Below are 14924 nucleotides of genomic sequence, written 5' to 3'. Positions count from 1 at the left end.
ATTGTAATTTTGAATATCTCATGTAATAAATACTTCACTGGTTGAACTTTTGATATATGCTTCATAATATTTCAGTCTTTTATCATTGAAAATAAGTAAACATATCTGAAAGATAATGATGTAAACCACAACTTCAAAAGTTAATAGTAGTTTAATCAACATATATTTCTATGATATTTGTTATAGTTCTTAAAAAATAGAAGTACAAGGTACTTTAAAAACAGAACCCCACAAAATGTCTACATTTGTACATTTTTATGATTCTTTTGAGTCCTCTAAATATGATTTTTTGAATTGCTAAAAATAGCTGAGAACATGAAATCATTTTGGTCTTTTACACTCATTACTATTCCAAGCTCTTTTTGTTTAATTCTCACAAAAACTGAGATGGATACTTTATTATCTCAATTTTATNTTAAAAAATAGAAGTACAAGGTACTTTAAAACAGAACCCCACAAAATGTCTACATTTGTACATTTTATGATTCTTTTGAGTCCTCTAAATATGATTTTTTGAATTGCTAAAATAGCTGAGAACATGAAATCATTTTGGTCTTTTACACTCATTACTATTCCAAGCTCTTTTGTTTAATTCTCACAAAACTGAGATGGATACTTTATTATCTCAATTTTATTCAAGTTAGGAAGGTGTCTTAGTTCATTTGTGTTGCTTTAGAGAATACCTGAGGCTGAGTAATTTATAAAGAGAAAAAGGTTGATTTGGCTCAGTGTTCTGCAGGCTGTACAAAAAAACATGGTGCCAGCATCTGCTTCTGGCCTCCTGTTGCTTCCACTCATGGAAGAAGATGAAGGGGAACCAGTGTGGGCAGAGATCACGTGGCAAGGGAGGAAATAAGAGTGAGAAGGGAGGTGCCAGGCTCTTTTAAACAACCAGCTCTCAAGGGAACTAACAGAGTGAGAACTCAGTCAAATCCCCCCACCTACCACAAGAGAGGGCATTGATGTACTCATGAAGGATCCTCCTCCATGTCTCAAACAACTCCCATTAGCTTTCCAACTCCACTATTAATAGAATAATATATCAACATGAAATCTGAAGGGACAAATATCCAAACTATAGCATAAGATGAGACATAAAACAGTCAATTAACTTGCCAAACTTATAGTAAGTTACAAAGACTTAATTGAAACCTAGGCATTCTGAATGCTCATTTTCTTAATTATGAATGGCCAAAGCATTTTAAATATGGCAATTCTATTGTGTCTGGGATATATAGAATTAACACAACAGAACAGTAATACATTCTGTGGTAATTTGTATAATTAATTTGAGGGCACTTTCAGGTGGAATTGGTTAATATTATCTTCTAAGTAAGTGTTCTATTGTAGCCATAGTTTAGTCTTACTTTCATTCCTAAGTGCCTAGTACAATGTCATTATTTAATATTGTGAATACCTAATACATGTATATTGAATAAATTATTAATTATACAATGTTGTTATCTAATACTGTGAATATCTAATACATAGATGTTGAATAAATTATGCATTGAAATTTATCAGTAAAATTTGCTCAAAGAAAAGAAGGGGGAGCAATATTTGAGAGCAAATTTTATTTTGTGGAGGATAGTTTTTAATTTTGGGATATTTGAAGATTGACATACAGCTGGGAAAATAATAGCTATAATAATAATGATGATAATCACAGTAACATATACTCTTTACCTGGTTTTTCCCAATGTGATACCATCTTATAAACAATAGAAAAAAATAAAGAAATTGACACTGATACAACCCATTCATCATATTCAGATTTCCCAGTTTTAGATGTATCAATTTGCATATGTGTATTTAGTTTATTCACTACATGTGTAGGTTCATGTAACTACCTTCACAGTCAGGGTAAATTAGTTTCATTACTACAAGGATTCCTATTGCAATTTTAGAACCAGACCCAGCTTTCTCCACTGCATCCCTACTTCTTTAACCTCTAACAACACTAATCTGTTCTCCATCTTTATAATTTTATCATTTGGAATGTTATATGTATAGAATCATATAGTATATCACCTTTCACGGTGGGCTTTAGTAACAACTGAGTATAATTCCCTGGAAGCATATCAAATTTGTTGCATATATTAACATTTCATCCCTTTTTATTGCTGAATAGTATTCCATGGTATGAATGTGCCACTGTATGTTTAGCCTTTCACTCACTGAAGGACAACTGAGTTTTTAACCATTACAAATAAAGCTGATAGGAACATTTGTCTGTAGATTTTGTATGAACATAAGTATTATTTCTTTGGGATAAATATCCAAGATTGCAATTGCTAGGCCGTATGGTAATTGTATATTTTGTTTTATAAGAAATTGCCAAACTGAGGCTGGGCATGGTGCCTCATGCCTGTAATCCCAGCACTTTGAGAGGCTGAGGCAGGAGGATTACATGAGACCAGGAGTCTGAAACCAGCCTGGGCAACATATCGAGGACCTATCACTACAAAAATAAAAATAAAAAAGTTAGCTGGGCATGGTGGCGTGCATCTGTAGTCTGAACTACTCAGGATGATTGCTTGATCCCGGGAGGCTGAGGCTGCAGTGAACTATGATGGAATCACTGCACTTCAGCCTGAGAAACAGAGTGAGATCCTGTCTCTAAGCAGGGGAAAAAAAGAGGAAAAAAATACTGCCAAACAAATCTATAATGACTATTCTGTTTTGCATTTCTATAGCAATGTATAAAGGATTCAGTGTCTCTGCATCCTTGCCAGTGTTCTTAATGGGAGTGAAAGTATATTAAAAAGTTTTAGAGCAGAAATGGAAGGAAGTGAAGTACACTTGGAAGAGGGTCAAGAGAATGACTTGAGATATTTAAGTGAATGATTTGACTTGGGGTTTTATACATTGGCAGGCTTCCAGAGGGTTGCAGGTCTTCTCCCCCAATACTTCCCTTTTAGTGGGCTGTCCACACACATAGTGGCCTGCCAGCACTTGGGAGGGGACACATGTGCAGTGTGTTTACTGAAATTGCATGCATACTCACTTGAGGCCGTTTCCCCTTACCAGTGTCTCTAGAGGAAGGTCATAAACCAGTTAAACTCTGCCATGTTGCTTCTTGGTGCATATACTTGAGTTCACTTGCCCAAATCCTGAGATCTTATCAGGAAGCTGCTGATCACCAGTTTCAGGGGTTTTTTTTTCTTGGTTTTTTTTTTTTTTTTTTTTTTTTTAAATCTGTCTATCAGGAGAATGTCTTTCCCTGGCTAACTGCAACCAATTATTTTAGAGAGATAGTTTAACTACCACCTATCACCTGATGATTGCCTGACATTCCTGGTGGAGTGGAGGACCCTTTCTTGCCCTGGTCATGTCTGACTAACTATCTCTCTAACATTTGCCCCTCAAGAGTCCAAGATCCCAATTCTGTGGGGAAAATGAGTGAGAGTTATTCTTCTGTAACTTCCTGCTGACAGAGTTGGAGTGATGGTTGTTTTGTGTGTATATTTTGTCTCTCTGATGGGAAGTCTGGTGGCCTTCTATAGAGGGTTAACTCTTGAATATTGAGAGGATGATATCCCTCACTGAGAATCATCTGGAGCTTAGTGGCCCAATCCTGTTGTTTATTTTTGAGCTATAGCCTGAGATCACCTATATAAGAGGAATAAACAGGGTTGGTATAAATTGCAGACAAAAATTTAAAAACAGCTGATGAGACTAGAATTTAATAACAGGTGCACCATACTTCTTGAAACATAATTATTTACTCTCTAGTCCTCATTTTTATTAAAAACAATCATAGGACTGATTTATTTGCAAAAGAAGCTTTAGTCTTATTATACTTGGCCTCATTATTTGCATAAAGCACAACAAGAATAATTATTTGCTACATAGACTCCTTTGAAATTTGGCTTTGATGAAACTTTGTTCCATAAGACATCTCAGATAAGACTTTATAGCCTTAAGCCCACCCATAGGTGTGTACTATTGAATACCTGTGGGAGTTAAGCAAATTCCTCTCCTTTTGAGTTCCCAAGATAATTTGGGACTCCTGAGCCTGTCAGAAAGTGGATCTTTTAGTTACTACAAGTCAGGAACCCTGCACAGGGACTGTATAGACAAGGTATGAGGCCAGTTTTCTAGAGGGGATTTTATTGGCTCTATCAGTCAATTTTGATTCCTTAATGCAGCAATCCTCAACCTTTATGGCACAAAGGACCAGCTTCATGGAAGACAATTTTTCCATGGACCAGGTTGAGGGGGATGGTTTTGGGATAATTCAAGTGCATGTATTGTATACTTTGTTTGCATTATTATTAGATTATAATATATAATGAAATAATTATATAGCTCACCACAATGTAGAATCAGTGGGATACTTGAGCTTGTTTTTCCACAACTCCCCCATCTAGAGGTTGTGGGAGACAGTGAGAGATTATGAGGCATTAGATTCTCATAAAGCGTGCACAACCTAGATCCCTTGCATGCAGAGCTCACAATACGATTTGCACTCCTGTGAGAATCTAATGCTGCCACTGATCTGACAGGAGGCAGAGCTCAGATGAGAATATGACTGATGGGGGGGTGGCTGTAAGTACAGATGTTTTGCTCGCTTGCCCACCACACATCCTGCTGTGCAGCCCAGTTCCTAAGAGGCCATGGACTGGTACTGGTCCATGGGCCAGGGATTGACCACCCCTACCTTAAAAGAAAGCATGCCATCCCAGTTAAAGCCTTGGTAAAATAAGCAGTTCCTGAAATTGTGTTCTGTTGTAAAAGAAAACAGATTCTTATTGCACATATGCCAATAACTATATTGCCATGAGTTAAGAATACTCACAAATAGTTTCCAAACTTTGCAGAAATCTGGTAGAGAGAAATATGCTCCAAGTTTTGCCTAAAGGAATGTACCTTACACAATTTTTAAAAGCTGTACATATCTCAAAAGTTTTGTCAACTCTGATAAACAAAGGATCAGCAAAATTTTAAGCAAAAAGTCAAAAAAGATTACTTTGGCCTTTGATTAGGTTAGTCTATGCACTTAATTCCTGTTTTGCTTGATATTTATGAACACATTAGTTTTCCAAGAGAGTCTTGGAATTTTCTCTCCATTTTAATGTCACAGTCTCCAAAGTTATCTGAAACCTGCATTCAAAAGCACAGTAAAAAAAAAACACAATAAGTAAGGAAATTTGGTTACCTTTGTGGCACACAATAATTTTACATAAAAATTATAATTATTACTGATAATGTATACTAAGTCATACCAGAATTGCAGGAGTTTTGCACAGTTTTGGAACACATACCAACAATGTATTTATACAAATATAGTCCAAAGGAAGCCAGATTTTACCTTTGAATTAGTGTACTATTGATGGTAAATGCAATTCTTATTAAAATCTTATAGACAAATCTATCTAATCTTAGTCAGTTTGACCATAAGGTAAGGTTCTCATAAACCTTTTGTAATTTTTTTGACAATTTATTTTTGGTTAAAGTGCTTTAATAAAATTCTGTTATGCTTTTATTCCAATGTTCAATTTGTAAATAAACTGAGTAATACCCCTTTAATTTTAGCTAATACGTTCACACACAGAATTCCTTTTTATTTTTTTTCACAAGACATTTATTAGCAGCAGGAAATAATGAATTAGCCCCTCCATCTTCATTTATATTGCCAAGGGAAACATGACAGGCTGTGGGAACCCAGCATAGAAATGAGGGGCCATGACCTGGGCACCCCGTCACCCATATTTCCCTCAATCTCCCGGGTCCTCTCAAGCAGCACAGGACAGTGCCAAGCAAACCCATTTATTCTTTCCCATCCCTTCCCAGAAACTTGACAGTGATGCCTAGCATAGCACACATGTCCTTCCATAGGTTGTTCCCCTGCTCCCTCTCCCCAATACCTGGTAGCTGAAAATGCAAAAGATATTTTGAATATTTGCCTGCTTCAGAAAGCCACACTATCACCCCATAAATTTCAAAAAATAAATTCAATGAAAACATTGTATTCATTGAGTTGACACTTGATCTCCACTTCAGGAGTTCTCTAAGCATATTGTTGAAAACCAGCATCATGGCCAGGCATGGTGGCTCATGCCTATAATCCCAGCACTTTGAGAGGCTGAAGCAGGCAGATCATTTGAGGTCAGGAAGTTGAGACCAGCCTGGCCAGTATGGTGAAAGGGAAACCCTGTCTCTACTAAAAATACAAAAATTAGCCAGGTGTGGTGGCATGCACTTGCAGTCCCAGCTACTTGGGAGGCTGAGGCAGGAGAATCACTTGAATCTGGGAGGCAGGGTTGTGGTGACCTGAGATCATGCTACCGCACTTCACCCTGGGTGACAGAGTGAGACTCTGTCTCGAAAAACAAACAACAAAACAATGTCACGTCCCTAGGATCCTTTCTTCTAACTGGTTACTCATCCTCTGAATCATTTTAGTAGTGCCTTTGTAACAATGTTTTCAAAACATCTTCCAAGTCTCCTAGTTCTATGAAGGTTGTCACTAAATGAGTGCAGGTTTTGGGAAAGAGCTGACTTTAGTTGAAAAAGCAGAGGAAACCTCAGACATTGCACGGTATTAGGCATTAGCCTTACCACTCTTGTAAGCCTCCTCAATTAATGTCTCAGATCTACTTGGTGTGGACTCCAAGGTCCTTCCCAGCCCCATGAGCCACCCATGAGCCATCCATCAGGGTGAGCTGAGAGATCAGCCAGGGAGAACAGCCCCTTTGGCTGACAAGAATCTTTTTTGGGGTTGGTTAGTAAGAAGGACAGTGAAATGGGAGAAGGAAACTGCATTTGGGGGTCGAATGCCTCCAGTGGAAGCAGCCGAGGCATAGAGGTGTCTTACCACTAGGGAACATATCTGAGTTACATGGCACCAAAGTATGTCAACAGTGGCAAATCTGTATGGGTCTGCAGCAACCTCAGTTCTTGCCTCCTCAGAAGAAAGAATTCAACCAAGGCATAATGCAGAGTGAGAGACCAAGGCAAGTTTTAAAGCAGGAGTGAAAGTTTATTAACAGGTTTTAGAGGAGAAATGAAAGGAAATAAAGTACATTTGGAAGAGGCCTAAGTAGGTCACTTGAGAGATTCAAGTGTGTTTGACCTTTACCTTGGGATTTTATACATTGGCAGGCTTCCAGAGGGTTGCAAGTCTTCTCCCCCAATACTTTCCTTTTAGTGGGCTGTCCACACGCATAGTGGCCTGCCAGCGCTTGGGAGGTGCCATATGTGCAGTGCGTTTACTGAAGTTGTATGCATGTTCACTTGAGGCCTTTTCCCCGTAAGTCAAGTGTTCCTGGAGGAAGGTCATAAACCAGTTAAACTATGACACTTTGCCTTTTAGTGCACATGCTTGAACCCACTTGCCCAACTCCTAAGATCTTATCAGGAGGCTGCTGATCACCAGTTTCAGGTTTTTTTTCTATCTATTGGGAGACTTCCTTTCCCTGGTGCTGACTGCAACCAATTATTATTTTAGAGAGACAGCTAACAAGCACCTGATCATCACCTGATAGTTGCCTGACATTCCTAGTGGGGTGAGGGACCCTCTCATGCCCTGCTCATGTCTGACCGACTACATACTCAAAGCAGAGGTTCAGATAGTAAATATTTTTGGCTTTGTGGTCACTGTCACAACTATTCAATTCTGCTGTTATCATGAAAAAGCTGTCATAGACAGTTCGTGAAGAGTGTGGCTGTATTCCATTTATATTTTATTTACAAAAACATATCATAGTTTGTATTTCATTTAGGCTGCAGTATGCCAACCACTCTTATAAAAGAAACGTCGGCCGGGCACGGTGGCTCAAGCCTGTAATCCCAGCACTATTGGGAGGCCGAGACGGGTGGACACGAGGTCAGGAGATCGAGACCATCCTGGTCTACATGGTGAAACCCCGTCTCTACTAGAAAAATACAAAAAACTAGCTGGGCGACGAGGCGGGCGCCTGTAAGTCCAGCTACTCGGGAGACCTGAGGCAGAGAATGGCGTAAACCGGGAGCGGTAGCTTGCAGTGAGCGAAGATCGCGCCACTGCATCTCATCAGCCTGGCGACGAGCTAGACTCTGATCTCCAAAAAAAAAAAAAAAAGAGAAAAAAAAGAAACGTCATAATTCTTGTAAAATCTCATTATTGAGATGATTGAATATTCAGTGTTTTCTAAATATACAATATTTATATTGTAGTGCTAAATTCCTCTAGCACTACAGTGTTTAATATGCTAAAGGTATTGCCATCATCTTAGTCACTATTTCTCATTTAAATAATGAATGGAACCGAAGGGAAAGCCCTCTTTTATATCCATAATAGTTATTTAAATTATGTTTACTGCCATGTTACTTAAATGTGTTAAAACATAGAAATAGGTATAAATTTCTTTTGTTTACAGCTCATATATATTTATATAACCAAAACACAAAACATAAAATTAACAATGTTAATTTGATGTAATGAATATCTTGTTAAAAATGGATTACTTTGCTCAAGATGAAAATGATAGATTTATTTATTAATTTATTTTGTTTTGAGATGGAGTCTCGTTCTGTTGCCCAGGCTGGAGTGCAGTGGTACGATCATGGCTCACTGCAACCTCCTCCTCCTGAGTTCAAGTGATTCTCCTGCCTCAGCCTCCCAGGTAGCTGAGATTACTGGTGCCCATCACCACGCCCAGCTAATTTTTGTAATTTTAGTAGAGACGGGGTTTTGCCATGTTGGCCGGCTGGTCTTGAACTCCTGATCTCAGGTGATCCACCCCCCTCGGTCTCCCAAAGTGCTAGGATTACAGGTGTGAGCCACCATGCCCAGCTTTTTTAATTTTTAAAAATCTTTATGGGTATAGAGTAAGTGTATATATTTATGGGGTACATGAGATATTTTGATAGTCATTCAATTTTTAATAACCACATCAGGGTAAATGGGGTATCCATCACCTCAAGCATTTATTATTTCTTTGTGTTACAAACATTCCAATTATACTCTTTATTTTAAAGTGTACAATAAATTGTTGGCTGTAATTACCCTGTTATGTTTTCAAATAGATTTAGTATGTGATACTCATTCCTTTAAAGCAAAGACTACTTATAATTTCACATGACTGTGTGATAACTCTCTATAACTTTTTCCTTTTTGAAATACTTTGAATACGTTGTTCATTTAACATTGATAATGTAACTTCATCTTCACTTGGAAAAAATTCATTAGTTATATATAAATGGTTATTTTCTTATTAGCCTCTGACAACTTCTTACTTTTAATATGATTATCATGAACAAAAACTGGGTGCTGAATTTATGAAGTAGTTCACAGGTTTAGGATGATTTTCAGATGACCCAGTATATACTTAAATATTTTACCTTATAAGTTAACATATAAAATTTAAAATATATCTTATTAATAATAACCCTTATAAATATGTTCATGAAACACCATTTAGGAGATGGAGATTTTGAATCTTTCCCTTCAAAAGCTGACAGCACAGTCTTTTGTGAAAATAATTCATGTAAAGTATATGTCTGGGCTTTTGATAAAATGAGAATCTGTAATTTACCTACAGATATCTGCTTTGGTATAATTATTTTATTCTGAAAGGTTTGCATGGAATCTTTATCAGATCCAAATTTTAGTTAATGCTACGATGTTGTTATAAGGTATAACTTAGTGCATTTTTATGTTATTTAACAAGTTTTCACTGGATACCTACTACATTCTAATATTTGAAGTAAAAATAAATATAATAATTGGTCCTTGCCCTGGAATAGTTTATTATCTAGCTTAGGAAACAAGATATTCACACTAAATTGATAATATCAGTAGTTAACACTAATCAGATTCTTACCATTGTTCAGTTTTTATTCTAGGTTCTTTACATATGTTAAATCATGTAATCATATACAAAACTTTTTAAGACAGGCACTGTTGTTTTTCCTTTTTTATAGAAGAAGTTACAGAATCACAGAGAATTCAGATAACTTGCCCACGATTGCACAAATAACAAGTGGTACCATTTAAACTAGTCAATGTGATTCAGTAGCCTGTGCCTTTAACCCTTACTTAATATTGTTTCTTCTAGAAGGGGATAATACCATCAGGTTGGTTGTTCAGGGTCAAACTTTAAGTCATATTGTTTTACAAGTTCCATTTTTACCATTTTATTAAACCCATTTGCCAAATAATCAGTATATTAACACCATTTTTGGTCATTATATAATTGAGGAAATTATTTGCCATTATAATGCCCATATTTGATGACATATTTAGGAAAAGCCTCTTCTACTTAAACTTCTTCAACTTTATTTTGGGAGACTTTCTGAATAACTGCCCCAGGTTGGACTAGAAAGAGAGTTACATTTAATGTGGAGATTTTATTTCCTAACTGGTCATGTAGACACACACAAAGAGTCAAGAAAATAATGTATTGTGATCAAATAAACCTACAAGAGTTGGAAATTATTTGGATTACAATGATGTATTCTAAAGGATGTTTCTGTATGTAAGGCAATTTTAGTTGTTGATACTTCCAACATTCCTGAATTAATCGAGTCAGGAATGAGTGATATTTTTTTCTTCCAGTAACTTCAATAATAGCATTAATAGGACTTAAATTTGATGTGAAAAAGTTTTTCAGTATATGTATTTTACTTATTGAGTATAAGTTTTCTAAGTAAGTTCAAGTAATCCCTTTGTCATTCATGGCTCAATAATTTAGGCTTTTAAAAATTTAATTTATTTTTATTATACTTTAAGTTTTGGGATACATGTGCAGTACGTGTTTGTTCTATAGGTATACATGTGCCATGGTGGTTTGCTGCACCCATCAACCTGCCATCTACATTAGGTATTTCTCTACACATATCCCTCTCATTGTCTCCCACCCCTGAACAGGCCCAAGTGTGTGATGTTCCCTTCCCTGTACCCATATGTTCTCATTGTTAAACTGCCACTTATGAATGAGAACATGCAGTGTTTGGTTTTCTTTTCCTGTGTTAGTTTGCTGAGAATGATGGTTTATAGCTTCATCCATGTCCCTGCAAAGGACATGAACTCATTTTTTTTTATGGTTGCATAGTATTCCATGATGTATATATGACATATTTTCTTTATCCAGTCTAACATTGATGGGTGTTTGGGTTGGTTCCATGTCTTTGCTATTGTGAATAGTGCTGCAATAAACATATTTATAATCCTTTGGGTATATACCCAGTAATGGAATTGCTGGGTCAAATGTATTTCTGGTTCTGGATCCTTGAGGAATCTCCACACTGTCTCCCACAATGGTTGAACTAATATACACTCCCACCAACAGTGTAGAAGCGTTCCTACTTCTCCACATCCTCTCCAGGATCTCGTTTCCAGACTTTTTAATGATTGCCATTCTAACTGGCTTGAGATGGTATCTCCTTGTGGTTTTGATTTGCATTTCTCTAATGACCAGTGATGATGAGCTTTTGTTCATATGTTTGTTGGCTGCATAAATGTCTTGTTTTGAAAAGTGCCTGCTTATATCCTTTGCCAACTTTTTGATGGGGTTGTTTGTTTTTTTCTTGTAAACTTGTTTAAGTTCCTTGTAGATTCTGGATATTAGACTTTGTCAGATAGATACGTTGCAAAAATTTTCTCCCATTCTGTAGGTTGCCTGTTCACTCTGATGGTAGTTTTTTTTCCTGTGCAGAAGCTCTTTAGTTTAATTAGATCCAATTTGTCAATTTTGACTTTCATTGCCATTGCTTTTGGTGTTTTAGTCATGAAGTATTTGCCCATGCCTATGTCCTGAATGGTATTGCCTAGGGTTTCTTCTAGGGTTTTTATGGTTTGCGGTCTTATGTTTAATTCTTTAATCCATCTTGAGATTTTTTTTTAAAGGTGTAAGGAAGGGGACTAGTTTGTTTTCCACATATGGCTAGCAAGGTTTCCCAATAGCATTTATAAATAGGAAGTCCTTTACCCAGCTTGTTTGTGTCAGGTTTGTTAAAGATCAGATGGTTGCAGATGTGTGGTGTTATTTCTGAGGCCTCTGTTCTGTTCCATTGGTCTATATATCTGTTTTGGTTCTACTACCATGCTATTATGGTTACTGTAGCCTTGTGGTATAGTTTGAAGTCAGGTAGCGTGATGCCTCCAGCTATGTTATTTTTGCTTAGGATTGTCTTGGCTCTGAGGGCTCTTTTTTGGTTCCATATGAAATTTAAAGTAGTTTTTTTCTAATTCTGTGAAGAAAGTCAATGGTAGCTTGATGGAAAAAGCATTGAATCTACAAATTACTTTGGGCAGTATGACCATTTTCATGATATTGACTCTTCCTATCCATGAGCATGGAATGTTTTTCCATTTGTTTGTCTTCTTTTTTCCTTGAGCTAGTTCTCCTTAAAGAGGTCTGTCACATCACTTATGAGTTTTATTCCTAGGTATTTTATTCTCTTTTTAGCAATTGTGAATGGGAGTTTGCTCATGATTTGGCTCTCTGTCTATTATCCGTGTATAGGAATGCTTGTGATTTTTGCACATTGATTTTGTATCCTGAGACTTGACTGAACTTGCTTATTAGCTTAAGGAGATTTTGGGCTGAGACGATGGGGTTTTCAAAATATACAATCACGGTCATCTGCAGACAGAGTCAATTTGACCTCCTCTCTTCCTATTTGAATACCTTTATTTCTTTCTCTTGCCTGATTGCCTGGCCAGAACTTCCAATACTGTGTTGAATAGGAGTACTGAGAGAGGGTGTCCTTGTCTTGTGCCGGTTTTCAAAGGGAATGCTTCCAGCTTTTACCCGTTCAGTATGATATTGTCTGTGGGTTTGTCATAAATAGCTCTTATTATTTTAACATATGTTCCATCAATACCTGGTTTATTGAGTGTTTTTAGCATGAAGGGGTGTTGAATTTTTTCAAAGGCCTTTTCTGCATCTATTGAAAGAATCATGTTTTTTTTCACTGGTTCTGTTTATATGCTGGATTACGCTTATTGATTTGTGTATGTTGAACCAGCCTTGCATCCCAGGGATGAAGCTGACTTGATCGTGATGGATAAGCTTTTTAAAGTGTTGCTGGATTCGGTTTGCCAGTATTGTATTTTGATTTTTTGCATCAATATTCATCAGGGATATTGGCCAGAAATTTTCTGTTTTTGTTGTGTCACTGCCACGTTTTGGTATAAGGGTGATTCTGGCCTCATAAAATGAGTTAGAGAGGAGTCCCTCTTTTTCTACTGTTTGGAATAGTTTCAGAAGGAATGGTACCAGCTCCTCTTTGTACCACTGTTATAATTTGGCTGTGAATCTGTCTGGTCTTGGTCTTTTTTTTGGTGGGTAGGTTATTAATTACTGCCTCTATTTCAGAACTTGTTATTGATCTATTCAAGGATTTGACTTCTTCCTGTTTCAGTCTTGGGAGGGTGTATGTTTCCAGGAATTTATCTCTTCCAGATTTTCTGGCTTATTTGCATAGAATTGTTTATAGTATTTTCTGATGGTAGTTTGTATTTCTTTGGGATCAGTGGTGATATCCCCTTTATCATTTTTTTTTAAATAAATGAACCAGATACACTTGTATTAATATGGATAAATTTTAGGAATACAATGTTGAGAAAATAAAGTTGTAGATTGATACATACTGTCTGATACCATTTATATAAATAGTTGAAAAGGCACAAACTAATGCTACATATTGTTTAGAGATGCAGGGGCATGGGAGTGGGGAGTGCTAACCACAGGTTTTTATTTTCCTATGTAATTTCTTTTTTTTCTTTTTTTTTTCTTTTTTCTTTTTTTTCATTCTTTTTTTTCTTTTTTATTATACTTTAAGTTCTAGGGTACATGTGCATAACGTGCAGGTTTGTTACATATGTATACTTATGCCATGTTGGTGTGCTGCACCCATCAACTCGTCAGCACCCATCAATTCATCATTTATATCATGTATAACTCCCCAATGCAATCCCTCCCCCCTTTATCATTTTTTATCGTGTCTAGTTGATTCTTCTTTCTTCATTAATGTGGCTATTGGTCTATCTATTTTGTTCATATTTTCAAAAAACCACCTCCTGGATTCACTGACTTTTTGAAGGGTTTTTGTGTCTCTGTCTCCTTCAGTTCTGCTCTGATCTTAGTGATTTCTTGTGTTCTGCTAGCTTTTGAATTTGTTTGCTCTTGTTTCTCTAGTTCTTTTAATTGTGATGTTTGGGTGTCGATTTTAGATCTTTCCTGCTTCTGTGGGCATTTAATGCTGTAAATTTCCCTGTAAATACTGCTTTAACTGTGTCCCAGAGATTCTGCTATGTTGTGTCTTTGTTCTCATTGGTTTTAAATAACTTATTGATTTGTGCCTTAATTTCATTATTTACCTGGTAGTCATTCAGGAGCAGGTTGTCAGTATCCATGTAGTTGTGTAGTTTTGAGTTTTGAGTGAGTTTCTTAATCCTGAGTTCTACTTTGATTTCACTGTTGTCTGAGAGACTGCTTGTTATGATTTCTGTTCTTTTGCATTTGCTGAGGAGTGTTTTACTTACAATTGTGTGGTCAATTTTAGAATTAGTGCTATGCAGTGCTGAGAAGAGTGCATATTCTGTTGATTTGGGGTGGGGAGTTCTGTAGATGTCTATTAGGTCTACTTGGACCAGAGCTGAGTTCAAGTCCTGAATATCTGTGTTAATTTTCTGTCTTGATGATCTGTCTGATATTGACAGTGGGGTGTTAAAGTCTCCCACTATTATTGTGTAGGTATCTAAGTCTCTTTGTGGGTCTCTAAGAACTTGCTTTATGAATCTGGGTGCTCCTGTGTTGGTTGCATGTATATATTTAGGATAGTTAGCTCTTCTTGTTGCATTGATCCCTTTACCATTATGTAATGCCCTTGTTTGTCTCTTTAGATCTTTGTTGGTTTAAAGTCTGTTTTATCATACACTAGGATTGCAACCCCTGTTTTTTTTTTTTTTTTTTTTTTTTTTTTTTTTTTTC

The sequence above is a fragment of the Rhinopithecus bieti genome, unplaced genomic scaffold (assembly GCF_001698545.2).
Source record: "Rhinopithecus bieti isolate Rb0 unplaced genomic scaffold, ASM169854v2 scaffold_49381, whole genome shotgun sequence".
NCBI classification, from domain to species: Eukaryota; Metazoa; Chordata; class Mammalia; order Primates; family Cercopithecidae; genus Rhinopithecus; species Rhinopithecus bieti.
The sequence above is the reverse complement of the archived record's forward strand: the minus strand, read 5'-3'. Positions refer to the sequence as shown.